The sequence below is a fragment of the Nicotiana tabacum genome, chromosome 3 (genome assembly GCF_000715075.1).
Source record: "Nicotiana tabacum cultivar K326 chromosome 3, ASM71507v2, whole genome shotgun sequence".
Classification (NCBI taxonomy): domain Eukaryota; kingdom Viridiplantae; phylum Streptophyta; class Magnoliopsida; order Solanales; family Solanaceae; genus Nicotiana; species Nicotiana tabacum.
In genome coordinates, this window is record NC_134082.1 from 119,409,240 (window position 1) to 119,423,206 (window position 13,967).

At 34.2% G+C, this 13,967-nt stretch overlaps 3 long non-coding RNA genes across 13 annotated transcripts; 1 reads left to right on the forward strand and 2 right to left on the reverse strand.

The window, feature by feature from the left end:
- The first annotated feature begins 143 nt into the window (after positions 1-143).
- LOC107795718 (uncharacterized) lies at positions 144-12,075 on the forward strand. Of its 10 annotated transcripts, XR_001650218.2 has the most exons (8): positions 144-242; positions 359-505; positions 700-884; positions 3,135-3,303; positions 3,455-3,532; positions 4,173-4,229; positions 7,951-8,125; positions 8,602-12,075. It is a non-coding gene; the product is annotated as an uncharacterized LOC107795718 (long non-coding RNA). The 10 variants fall into 10 exon arrangements; XR_012707758.1 differs by lacking the exons at positions 144-242; positions 359-505; positions 700-884 and having other exon boundaries at positions 3,167-3,303; positions 8,602-8,734; positions 8,945-9,070; positions 9,575-12,075; XR_012707759.1 differs by lacking the exons at positions 144-242; positions 359-505; positions 700-884 and having other exon boundaries at positions 3,167-3,303; positions 7,951-8,509; positions 8,602-9,070; positions 9,575-12,075.
- On the reverse strand, positions 1,692-3,501 carry LOC107795719 (uncharacterized). 2 transcript variants are annotated; one of them, XR_001650226.2, is made up of 3 exons: positions 3,383-3,501; positions 2,833-3,164; positions 1,692-2,694 (listed from the first exon to the last, which is right to left on the reverse strand). It is a non-coding gene; the product is annotated as an uncharacterized LOC107795719 (long non-coding RNA). The 2 variants fall into 2 exon arrangements; XR_001650222.2 differs by lacking the exon at positions 3,383-3,501 and having other exon boundaries at positions 2,833-2,904; positions 3,014-3,153.
- Positions 5,780-7,160, reverse strand: LOC142179490 (uncharacterized). Its single transcript, XR_012707763.1, has 2 exons — positions 6,788-7,160; positions 5,780-6,579 (listed from the first exon to the last, which is right to left on the reverse strand). It is a non-coding gene; the product is annotated as an uncharacterized LOC142179490 (long non-coding RNA).
- Positions 12,076-13,967: the final 1,892 nt, after the last annotated feature.

The following is a 13,967-nucleotide window of genomic DNA, read 5'->3' on the forward strand; positions in this document are numbered from 1 at the left end:
CTAATTGTTTATGCATGTCATAATTTTATTTTTATTTCCAGTGGTTTCTACATGACATGAACCTTTCTAGGTGAGCATGATGTCGCTCTCTCTTTTAGGTTGACTTTGTATCTATTTTAGCCCCTTAGCCTTTATTTTAGCCCCTTAGCCTTTCTTCACCATTCAATTCTATCACATGATCAAGTTTTAAGAATATGGCGAGTGGCGACTGATATTAAGTAGTTGACTAGGGTACCACTGAGGTGTCCACTTATGTCAACTGAAGTTCTCCTTTGGCTCCATGAAGCTTTTCATTTGTTTCTATTATAATCTATATCGTTTAAAGGTTATATTGAGTTTAATAGTTGTACTTTTGTAGGTTTCAAATCTCAATCTTTACGGTTACATCGTTGATGCTCGTTCCAGTTCGAAACTTAGATGCTTCGATGCTAAGGAAGTTCATTCTCTGTTTGGAAAAGCGACATACTATGGACCACAAAACGTGCTTGGATTATAACGTTGTTTGGTATCTTTCTGTCTGTTTTTTTCTTATTCTAGATGTTTTTTGGGACAGTGGTGTTTCATGAATATTACCTTCCATGTGCAGATTTACATGGTTTAGTTCCGTATATGAATGTCACATATGATTGGTATATGCTGTGACATGTGACTGTTGTATGTTGGTTCATTCATTGGTATATTTGTTTTTATTTGTTGCAGATAACAATTCATGGTTCTCATCTTTCTACTTCGTCGGCTAATGGCTTCAGAAGAAGCTTCACAGAACACTAATAGTCGATTGAAGCTAGAAGTAAAGGTCATGGACATAGCGAACAACGTTGATTCTTCCAATAGAAGGCTTCCATTCTTGCACCAAATTCTTTAGCTGAAGGAACTGATACAAGGTTGGTAGGCCATTGATTAATAGCTTTCAGTTCTTGTAGTTATTGTACGTATTTATATGTTCTGTCTTTAAAGTTGAGGGTGAGAGTATAGGATGATTAAGTAGCTGTAAGATGGCAGAAACATAAGAAGAGAAAGAAGAGAAAGAAGGATAGAAGCAAGAACATTTAAATAAATACAAAGCAGATACATCAAGTGTTAAGTATTACTCCATCTGTAAACCTCTACTATTAGTTGTTACTGTTTCAATTCTATGTATACTAGCAAGAAATTGTGCGGAAGAGTAACAAACTAAAAATTGAAGCAAAGCTGGACAAACTTTCACAAAAATCCGGAAGTGATGGGCAAAAAATGAAGGTAAGAAAGGAAAAGATAGGGGAAATCTTACCAGAAGTAATGAAATAGAAGCTAGAAAACAGAAATCACAAATGGAGAATTTGTGAAATGATACCCAGAAGGAAAGGGAAAATACAAGAGAGAAAGAAAGAAAATAGAGAGGGAGATCCATGTAGAACCGGCATCATCATCATCATACCCAGTATAATCCCACATATGGGGTCTGTGGAGGTTAATGTGTACGCAGACCTTACCCCTATATAGAGAGGTAGAAAGGATATTTCCGATAGACCCTAGGCTCAAGAACGTGTGGAGAGGAAGAGAAGGGAGAAGAAGAAGAAATAGGGGGAGGAAAGAAGAGACAAAGGACGATAAGACAAAGTGAGAAAATAGTAGCATCAAATAGTATCAATCAGGGAGCAACAATTCTAGCGAAAGTTAAGAAAAAAGTAAAAGTCCAGAAAAAAGTAACATGAAACAGTAACAAGCATGAAGCAACAATTTCTAGTAGTAATTCACAAAAATAGTGGACTTGATTGTCATGTACCAAATATAATAACAAACAAGAAGAAAGTATCTTTCAACTAGCAACAAGAATATTACTACTACCGGTAACCTTAGGAGAAACTCACAACTACCAGTCAACCCACCACCTTGATCGTCGATCTCCATACTTTCCTATCACTAGTCATGTCCTCGGTTAGGCGAAGCACTGACATGTCATGCCTAATCACGTCTCCCCAATACTTCTTTGGCCTACCCCTACCCTTCCTCAAGCCCGTCATGGTCCACCTCTCACACCTCCTGACCGGGGTATCTATGTCTCTCCTCCTCACATGGCCAAACCATCGCAACCTCGATTCCCGCAACTTGTCTTCCATCGCTGCCATTCTCCATATTATCATTTCTAGTCACAATTCGTTTATATGCACGATAATTTTATGGATATTACAAAAGCTTCATGAAACAGACTGCTTTAAAATAAAGACCCTAAGATATCAAGAAAATACATGACAAAAGAATGAAGAAAAGAGTTAGTTCATTAGTTGCTTTGCCAATTTTCATCACCCACTCTATTCTAGTGGTTCAAGCCTTTGATGTAAGAGAAACACACACTCAAATTAACTTCTAAAAGCAATCTTTATGGCTACAATACCCTCTATTAACATGTGGCAGCTGAGAAGGGCAACACATTAACTTTTACTTTGCAAAGAGAATTTGTAAAAATCTAGTAACCCTCTTTAACTGGAATAACATGGCATAGATTAACAGGAAAAAGACGAATCACTTTGTAAAAGCAGGCAAAAAATCTCACATTCTTTTATGTCATCTCCTCCTCATCCTTGTCATATGCATCTTCTTCATCCTCATCTTCCTCGATAACAACTTTCATATTTTCAGCTTGAATCTCCTTGAGCAGCCTCGCTAGTAAACCATGGCATGACATGAGAAGTTATTTTATCCCGAATTGTTGAGCTACAAAAGAAAGAACAAAATATAACACAATATCACTCTTCTAAGTATCTATCTCTAAACATAGCAACGATTGAAATGGATGCACAGATTTTTAGATACTCAACTAAATTCAGAACGGGAAAAAGGAATAAAACTCACCAAAAATCAGAAATCATAGAGTCACCAACATACTGGAATCAAGATAGGAAATTGTTTCCACTAACCCAGAAGCTAAGACCAAAAATAGGAGAAAGAAGGAAATAACATATTAGGGATTAAGAAAAATTAGACGAAAAGGGAGAGAAAGCTGTGTAAGGGGCTGTTTGGGAAAAAAACAAACCCAAATTAGCATCCATTAGGATTAAAGGTGGAGCTGGCACTCAAATTTCACGTTGTTTGGAGATGGAAACCCAGAGCTTCACATAGATGTATTCTTTTAGCCTCCATTTGTTGTTTGGCAGGAAGAGTTCTCGAAGAAATGGGCATGGAACCTGAAGATAAGTGGAGAAAGTTTTTAACTTAACCAAAAGAGGAGAAGAAAGCTAATGAAGAGGCTCCAACAGGTTACATTCATATTAGAGCAAGAAGAAGGGGTCAAAAGCAACAGACAGCCATTGTCTCGCTGAAAGGGTATAATTTTCTTTTTCCCCTTTAGCAATTTTGTAATTATATGATTAATTTTTTTTCATTAAGATAATAATTAATTTACCATGTACTATATATATGGTAATTATTCGTTTGGAACAGTTTTCTCACTGTTTAACTTGGGGCATGATCTCAGGTGAGGAAAGAGAAAATAAGTGAAAGGATGAAGATACTGCAATCTCTTGTTCCTGGTTGTGACAAGGTGAATAACAAGGTTAGTTGAGTAATTTGACTTTTATTTGTCGCCACGTAATCTCCGCAACTTCTACGCCAGATAATTTTCGCAATTTCTGATCTATAATGTTGTCTAATTAGCTAGAACACAAATTGCTTCTAGCTTATATTTTGTGTTATAATGTGTAGATATGCATACCTATAGCAATTAATTAAATATTACCCTTATAAAATTTCGACTTTAACAAAAATTGGTGTTGCGTCTATTTTTATAATAATACATTTATTTATAAAAAAATATTATGGCCTGTGAATAGAGTTGGCCTTTTGTGGACCATCTCTTGTCTCTTTGAAAAAATCTTTCTCCGATGATATGTTCCCGGCATCTAGAGAAATCTTATTAGCGGTTGTAACTTTCACACTCTTGAATAATGTGATACTAAATTGCTACGAATCTTTCTTCATTTGTATACTCTCACCTGAAAAAAAATCTATTGTATGCTTAAATTGTTATCCTAGAAGAAGTCTAATGACCCACCATTAGCTGAAAATAGATTTGTAGGTGCTTCATCTAAAATGTACTTGATAAATGCCTTTAAAAAATATTTTTCCCGTAAATTATCGCATATGTTTCCTCTGTTCAGCTAGAATTTAATGGCTATGCATTTCCGATTTCCCAGGCTCTTGAGAGTGAAATTTGCTCTAGGAGGAAAGAGAAAACAGTACTGCTACACCAGGTAATTTTCGCAACTTTTGATCTATAATATTGTCTATTTAGCTACAACTCAAATTGCTTCTACCTTATATTTTGTGTTATACTGTGTAGATATGTGTACCTATAGCAATAAATTAATGTTACCCTTATAAAATTCCGACATTAACAAAAAACCTATATAAAATGCGTGCAAGTCAGATGTTTACTAACAAAAGAAAGATGAATAAGACCAAATTGAGCACACGATAGGCCAGCCATATCTTCGTGCCGAAACCTTAGGCGACGTATCGTATACAGAGAAATGCCACCTGAAAAAGGCAGCACTTCTAAAGCGAGGTCGGGCTGAATATGCTGCGAGAAAGTGTCGTCTCTTTAAATGAAAACACATTAAAGGAAAAATACAGAAAAGTTCTTTATTTATCTAAATGAAATAACCCCGGCAAACTTGAAAGAGTAAACAATTTTAACAGTAGTGAGTAGTTGCTAGAAATCTTATATATCTGTAAGATAGTTTGTTATTGGCAAGTTGGAAGTGGGAGGTTTCTTACTCGTACCGTGCCTGTTAGCCTCAGAACTTATCATAATGAAATAGCGCATAACATGCACGAGATTGACTCAACAGGTACGAGTTTATCTCAACAGGCACGAGTTTGTCTCAACATGCACGAGACTGACTCAACAGACACGAGATTAACTCAACAGGCACGAGATCCTAGAGTTAATTATTTATTTGAATTTTAAATTCAAAATTTGAATAAATAGTCGTGTCTGTTTGTGAAACAAGACATCCTATCAGAAAGGGTCTGTTGGTTGCCTATAAATACACAAGAATTCCAACGAAGTGGATATAGAAAATCACAAGTGTTACTGCAGGCTTTGTTGTATCCTAAAGAGAATCGTTTTGTATTTTCCCTAAATTAGTATACAGGCGATAACTCTTTAAGGACAGTTGATTTTCACGCCTCAAAGCCAATTTGATTATTTTATTTCTAACAATCCTCCCACCACACTTAACTTAAAACCATAACAATTCATAAGATCCTTTTCCTTATAAATCATTTTTCCAGAAAAAACGTTGTGCTCTAAAAATAGAATTGATGAATATAATTCCTTGGTGCTGGCTTGGGTGAAAGTTTCAGAGTCAACCTTGACGACACCAAAGAACGAGGAGCCAATCGCAACTTAGTGCCAAACTTTTCTTTCAAATGCAGTGCTAATTTAAAACTTTGGTTTAGTTTGGTTGAGATTTCTGGAGCATGGTGTTTCTTCGGTGCAGAGTTAGGAGCAAGGTTGGATTTAGAATGAAGTATTTTTGTTACTTCCGGCATAGGAGTTATGAATAAAATTGAAGAAAATTTACTTAAGATTCTAGGAGCCAAACATGGCGAAAGATGTCTAATTGCTGTGCACAACAATCAGAACACATGTTATTTTACATGTTGAGAGATGTCATTTTCTTCTATTTTGTTTACAGTTTGATGGTAAAAGTGAACTTTTGAGCATATGGTATTTCCAAGCGTACAATGCTATTCACTAGCTAAAAGAATAAAGATCAAAGAACTCAACAAAAAACAAGAATGCAGAAACTTTTATACACAATATGTTTCTCATCATCAGTGCAGATGATTTCGGCATTTCGCACACATGCCCGTGCAGAGCTAAATTTAACTCAAAACAAAACGTGTCACTCAAAAGTATGACTGCAGTTATGTTCTTCATATTTATGATTCTTCATCTATGTTGGTATAATCCGTATGGCATTTTATATTGCACCACTTCCTAATGAGAGAACATTAAAATTTTAAACTACAAAGTCCGATGTAAGTTTTGTGATGCATCTAGTTATAAATTCCACAAAAGTACATAATCTGAATCTCTGAGTTCCTGAAATTGAGCTTCATCAAGCTCCCTTCTTGATCTGAATATACCAGTTCACACAATGAGTTGTCCTGACTTGTATTTGTAATAATAACTTGTCCTGAGTTCAATTAAATGTTGATCCAAAGAGCCATAACTATGTGACATTCAGAAGGACCTCATCATTTAATTTATCAACATAGATATTAATCTTCTTTCTTGTCATGTGAAGTATAGAGGGTTATACAATATATCCACAGTAGAATTTACTGACATCTTCTTTTGGCACGGTGTTTGCTACTACCATTGATCCACAAAACCTATGAACACTCACATTTTTAGCTAGAACGCAAGCCAGTAAGCAACCATGTTAAGATGAAATGAGAATCTTGGTGCTGATCAGACCTCTTCTCAAGCTATTTCAAGCAAAGAATGGACTTACCGCATTTACAAGGAGCACTTTTGCTAGAACCCTTGGCACAAAGACATTGTCGCTTAAAAATTCTGCAATAAAGCTACAAGAAAAGTTTTAAAAGAACTTAAAACAAAAATACAAAACAATTCTTTGGACCATGCGAAACATGCCCCTAGTTATCTATTTCAAAACATACAGCTCAATCGTTGACATGCATGCACAAACTCTCGTAAGAAACTATGTAGTAGAATTTGAAAACTAACAGATACTCGACCAAATTCAAAAAGGGGAAAGGGAATAGAACTCACCAGAAATCAGAAACCGAAATCACTAAAAAAGTGGAAGCAAAATGGATAATTTTGATAGGAATCTAGAAGTTAAGGCCAAAAATCGGATAAAGAAAGAAATGGAGCAACCAATTTGGGATTTCTAAAAAAATTAAACGAAAAAGGAAGCAAAGTCTGTAATGGGCCATTGGGGAAAAAGACAGAAGGAAAGAAAATGAATACAAAATTAGAATCTATTAGAAATGGAAGGTGGAGTTAGGGCTCAAATTTCTAAATGTTAGGAGATGGAACCCAGAGCTTCATACGGGAAGTTCTCATGGAAGTTGGTGGTAGCGCAGGGACCTTCTAGTTCTAGTTCTAGAAGAAACAGGAATAAGTGGAATGAGAAAGTGGAGCCGAGTTGTCTTTGATGTATTAAAATGACAATTTTACCCTTCGTAAATTGTATATTCAACATTTAGAGAGGTCTAGACTCTAGAGCCTTACTATAAGAATTTACCAAAAAAATATATCTTAAATTCAGATATTTTGCACGTAAGATTTTGAAGCTTCATATAAGTAGATATAGATAAAATCAAATCATGAAGATTGAAGGAAACAAAGAGAGTTTTAAAGGTGAAAAAGAATGGTAAAAAATATCAAAAAATTTAGAGTTACAGCAAATCATAGGAGTATATAACTTTTGTCTAATTATTTTATACATGTCAGTGCAATAACATATTTCACATGATATTTATTGTATAACAAAACACCTGTAATTTCTAACCATTATTCAGCCTATAAGATTTCTCGTGAGGAGCGTGATGATCCCACCTGGTGCCATTGCCTTTTTTAAACTAGCTCTTTGAGTTGATCATAGCTAAAATCTGCAGAGGAATGGCAACGATGTCGACCAAATTGATTCGTAATATTCTTACATTTCCCTTTTATCTGATATGGAAAATGATCGTGATGATTTTTTGAACAAATCCACGATTGATTAGGAGATTTCTTTAATTTTGGCACTGATGAGGAGTCATTAGAAATATGATCTGAAGTACTATTATAGTTGCTCGGGAAAAAACATGAAACACTTGATGATATAACAACAAGTGAGAGTCTTTCTGGACGACGAAGGGTAAAATTGTTATTTAGATACCTTAAAAACAACCGGCTTTCACTTTTCTCATTCCACTTATTTTCAGGTTTCATGCCGTCTCTTCGACAACTTTCATGTGCTGCCTCCAAACTCTCCCTGTCAAACAGCAAATGGAGTCTAAAAAGACAAATCTATGTGAAGAATCTGGGTTTCCATCTCCAAGCAGCCGGAATTTGAGCATCTACTCTGCCTTTTTTTATTTCTAATGGACGCTAATTTGGGTTTGTTTTCTTTTCCAGTGCCCCATTACATGTTTCTCTTCCTTTTCGCTTAGTTTTCAAAGAAATCCCAAATATGTTATTTCTTTGTTTCTCCTATTTCGGCCTTAGCTTTTGAGTTCGTGTCAAAGTTTTCCATCTTGATTCCAGTTTGTCGGTGTCTTCTATGATTTTTGATTTCTAGTGATTTTTATTCCGATTTTTTCTTTCTCAATTTGGCTGAGTATCTAAAAGTTTGTGCATGCATATCAAATTGTCAATTGTTGCTATGTTTTTTGAGGATGAATAGGTTTTGAAATGCCTGTTAAGGATGAAATTGGTAGACATGGATAAAAAAATGCAAAATCTATTTAGCAAATAAAGAAACCAGAAGACTTACATCGTTGGGTACCCTCTGTTCTCTTTGACCTATGGTTCTGCACAATTTGTTGTGTTTTTGTTTTAAGTTGTTTTAATTTTTTCCTTGTGGTACATTGCAGAATTGTTAAAGCAACAAAATATTTGTTCAAGGATGCTAACAGAAATGCTCCTTGAAAATGAGGTAACTCCCTCCTTTGCTGGAACTGCCTTGAAAAGAAAAAGTCCGATCAGCACCATGACAAGAAGAAGATGGTAAATTCTATTGTGGATGTTGTTATATAGTGCTCTACCCTTCTCATGACAAGAAAAAAGACTCATATTTATGTTGCTAGATTAAATAATGAGATCCTTCTGAATGTTACATAGCTATGGCTCTTTGGATCAACATTTATTTGAATCTAGGACAAGCTATTATTACAAATACAAGGTCGGATAACTCATTATATGAATTGGTGTTTTTAGAACATACCATGCAGCACAACAAGATTATAGCAAAGTGTCAACTGGATTATTCAGCTAATGTCAAAGTCATGGATAGAACAAAAAGGGGGCTTGTTAAAAGCCTGAAACTCAATTCAGGAGCTCGGGGTATGTACTTTTGTGGAATTTATAACTAGATACGACACAACACTTATATCGGGCCTTGTAGTTTTAAAATTGAAGGTTCTCTCATTAGGAAGTGCCACAAAATAAAATGCTATACAGAATATACCGACATAGAGGAAGCATCATAAATAACATCCCATAAAATGCAAAGTTTATTGTACATGGAAAGAAAGAAAATATCCACTAAAATTATTGAGTGATTTATTGAAACCCATAATCCTCATCTTCTTTGCTAACATCTTCCATGATGACAACACTGTAGGTTCCACAACTTCGACTTTATTCTTTTTGATAAATAAACTAAATATTTTTATTTTATGTGGTAACTGTGTCAAATATATTTCTCGCAGGTTGAAGAGAGCCAGAATCAACTTTTACTTTGATATTTTGTCCCAACAAATTCTATTTTGCGTTATGGGTTATAAATTGCTGTTGTTTGGATTAGAATAGTGAATGTGATGTTATATTTTGTTCTTCCTTGTGTAGCTCAACAATTCGGGACAAAATAACTCCTCATGTATGGTTTACTGGTGAGACTGCTGAAGGGGATTCAGTCTGAAAATATAAAAGATGTTATTGAAGAAGATGATGATTAAGAAGATGAAGAAGACGAGGATGAAGAGGAGATGAAGGAACAGAAGGTGAAATTTATTTTTCATGCTTTTACAAAGTGATTCAATTTTTTCATGTTAATCTGTGCTGCGATATTCTAGTGAATGAGGGTTCTTAGATTTTTACAAATTCTGTTGATGTCTGTCCTTTCTCAGCTACTACATTTCTACTATATAGATGCATGAAAAAAGATTCTTTGTTCGACGTGTGTGCTTTTAGGTCATTCTATATTTATCGATCGCAATTTAGTCAATTTACATATTAGCTGATGTATACATTTCTTGGTGGCTTTCGTGCCTACAGCTAGCACATAGCCACCGCAAAGCTTCCTCCATTCTACTTTTCCGGTTCCATTCCATTCCTTTTCGAGATAATTTCTGTCTTTTCAGATTACTCTTTCAATTTTCAGGTAAGCTACTCCTCCTATTCTTAGCCAAATCTTCTTTTTTACTTCAATTTACATGTATGTATGATGTTCTGTCATCTGAATTTTTTAGAGTTTTTCTTTCTTTGATTTTTTCAATCTGATCTTAGTATCTGGGATAAGAAAGTAGACATATCTCTCACTGGAAAAATGGTGGAATTCCTGACTTTTTTCTTTTTGGTTTCCTCCTATACATTGGATGCTCAATACATTGTATATAGGCACGTTTTTTCTCAGATTATGTGCAATATTTTGCTGCATACTCGAAATTTCACTTTCATTCCCATCTATCTATTGTAGGATAAATTGAACCAGCAAAGAATTTAGTAGCTGACTCTCCTTTTTCCGCTCCATTTGTAAGTTCTACATGAAATGGCTATTTACTTTTATATTGAATTAATTTTAAAGGCAAGAGACTTAAAGTTGTGATTTTGATGAATAGGTAAAATCGTATTTGTCTATTGAGGTAGCAGATACTTCGGCTTGATTCAATGGTGTATCAATATTATTCTTGCTTAAATTTTCTAAAAGCGACTTAGTGTCCACTGGTTAGCCTTTTTCACTACGAATGGGTTTGCTGAAGTTTCCTTGGTTGAATGCGATAATGGATAACATATCGTTAAACCAACTTTAATATAAGTAATAATTTACTTGCAAATGATTTTATTATGTCCGATTTGAACCCTGAAGATCAATTCTATTCTTTTCAGGTGGTTTTGATAGAACTACATGTATGTATGTATGTCATATTATCTTTGTCCATGTTGATGTACTTATTTGTTCATAAATTTTAGGTTGTCTATCCTTGATGTTTTATTATGCACTTAATATTAGGAGTGACTTAACGCTGAAGTGGTCGGGCAACCCAAACATCGTGTTAGGTATTGGAAACAAGCTACAGACTTTCGCTTAATTCTCAAGTTTATGTATCGCAATGTGTCTCTTCTTAGCTGCTCTGTGTATTCTGAACATTAATGGTAACTCATGTTCTCTCCTAAATGAGCTAAAACAACAGAAATCAGCAGAATTACTTTTTTGGTGATTGGATCTATGAAGATATATGGATAAAAAAGCTGTAGAGCAACTGAAAACATATAATACTAATGGTTCTACAAATGAGATTCAAGTGTGTAAGAGAAACAAAGGACCAACCTAAACTTTCTAAATGGTCCAAGAAGATCAAGTTTATACGATGTCCCATCTCTTCAAGATACATAATGTTGGTATATGATTTACGTGGTAAAAACTGATTTGAGATTAATCTATATCAGGTGGGATCTGCAGGGGCTTTGGATGACGTTTTGCATTTGAAAATGTTTCATTATAAGCTATTCTAGATCTTAAATCTCTTTCTATTATAATTTTCTTAATTATGCCGAGATTTCATGATATTTTGATACAAGAATATGTGCTTGATATATATGTTTAGGCATTTATGCACTATAAATATGACAACCCTTTGGCCTGTTCATGGAAGTACATATATAGATCTTAGACTCAAGTCAACTCTTGAATATTTAAGACCTTCATGTACCATACAATCTGTGTAGCTATACAGTAGTTCCATAGCACAAGTCCCAGTTTGTAATAAGGTCTATGAAAGGCGACTATCTCAAATTCTTTTCATGGAGTAATTCCAAATCACGATTCAATGACATCAAAGTTTGAAGAATTCTCACGTTTGCAAGCTGCTTGTGCTGCTCTAAAGGGATAATGTGTTTTATTATAGACCTTTATGTTTTCCTTGGTAGCCTATACTTCTTTAAGATGAGTATTGTTATTTTTATTCCGTCATGCAATAGAGTCGAGCGCTTTGATCTTGATTAGAATATATCCTCCGGTTTGGCTGACCTGGGAATCAGAATCCTTGAGCAAGACCAAGGACTGTGTTTTGTAAAATAATGTGCAAAAAGACTGATCTGCATATATATAACACACAGAAATTTGTATATGTTTGAGCTACTTCTCCGTAAGCATCACAAAGACGTCCACAAAGAATATTGAATATAGTGTGCTAGAATTAGTATCTAAAGAACTCCAAAGTCAGGATGCTGCTATAGACCATGCACTTCTTATATTACTTCTTGCTGGTCACGTAGATATGACTATTAAAGTAAAATAAAGTTGGAATGGGGCAATAATTAATAGCTAACGTCTCCTTTTCTCTGTAAACATGATGTCATTCTTTTATATTTCTTCTCTTCTAGGTACATAGTTTTCCTTATTTTTTTTATTTTTTTGGTACAGTTAGTTTTTCTTCATTTTTTCCCCCTTCACTTTTATAATTTATGTGAACAAAGGGATTCTTTCAGATGCGCTTACTTTTATTTTGGTTCTCACAGATGTATTTACCTCCTCCTTATTCTTTTAATTTATGTATTATTTAAATAATACATAAATAAAATGTTAATTCCAAATAGGCAATAGGTTGACTTTTAAAATGTTGGTCAAAAACTTAATTTTAAGCTCAAGAAGAAGAAGAAAAACATTCTTTGGATAAATGAAGTAATAAGTTGAGTTAATCAAAGCCATAAAGTAATTTTTTTTCTAGTGTAAAAGTATTGATTTCTAGTTCTAATAACTTGCAACTAACTAACTAATATTAACGAATTTTTTTATTATTGACGTTTCGATAGAATAGATAAAATCTCTCAACCCGTGGTACCCCGAATTTAAGTCGTGAATAAAATATTGATAGGCTTTATCAATTAATTAGTATTATACGGCTTGAATATGAATTAATGGGTATCCAAAGTGAGTATATAGGGTTGGGAATAATAAAATAAAATTAAATGATTTTTTTTTAAGAATAGAAAAGGGAGCATATTCTAAGAAGATTTTTGTATGCCTTGTAATTAATTAGCAATTTGATATAAAATATTCCGAAAAGCTAAAAAAAAATTGGGTGTGTGAAAGCGTGCGACAGCCCCACCGTTGCCTTCCTCTACACAACTCTTTTATTGCAAATACGAAATTATGCAAACCTTCTGTAGAATTGAACCCTCCGCCATGGCCTCCTTCCCTTGTTCTAAGGTTCTTTTTTTTTTTTTCTTTCTATCTTCCACCCCTTTAATTTGAATACATAGCTCTTTAGATATTTTTGGGGATTCGTGTTGTATTCTAAAACTATGACTTGTAGTAGAAAGCTTTGTTATGTGTTTGGAAGACTATGGTTATTTTTTATTTGGTGTGGATGAATTGAAGTATTCTGCAGTTTTCTGAAAATAGTTGAAGTGAAATGGAGAAATGATGAATTTATTTCGCCCGTGTGCTTTTGCTGTCCCTTAATTTGAATTCATGTTTCCTTGCTAGTACGAGTATAAGAACTCGCGAGAGTTGGAAAGTAACCAATATATATTAAAGAACATTAAAACAAAATGATGATGGTGGAAGTTAACGCCGTGGAACTTTTGGTTACGACACCTCAATATTATGATTTTTTTTTTTTGGTTAAAGGAGAGGAAAAAACCCTTTTCGTAAGCCAAATGACATCCTAGATAAAAGTCACATGATATAAGTAGTTAATAATTACTCCCCTCGATCCATAATAAGTGACCAATTTGGTTTGGGCACATCCATTAAGAAAATACTAAATTTTAGACAAAGATTGTTAGTGTAAGTAAACTACCCTTCATTAAATGTTACACCATAGTTATAGTAGTACTTACTTCTCTTTTCAAATGTGATGAGTAAATGATTTTTTAGGGATACATACATAAGGATAAATTAGAAAAAAACAAATTAAATTTTTTCTTGATTATATAAGTGGATACTTATTTTGGACCAAAATAAAAAAGCAAATTGGTTACTTATTGTAGACCGGAGGGAGTAGTTATTGGTTAT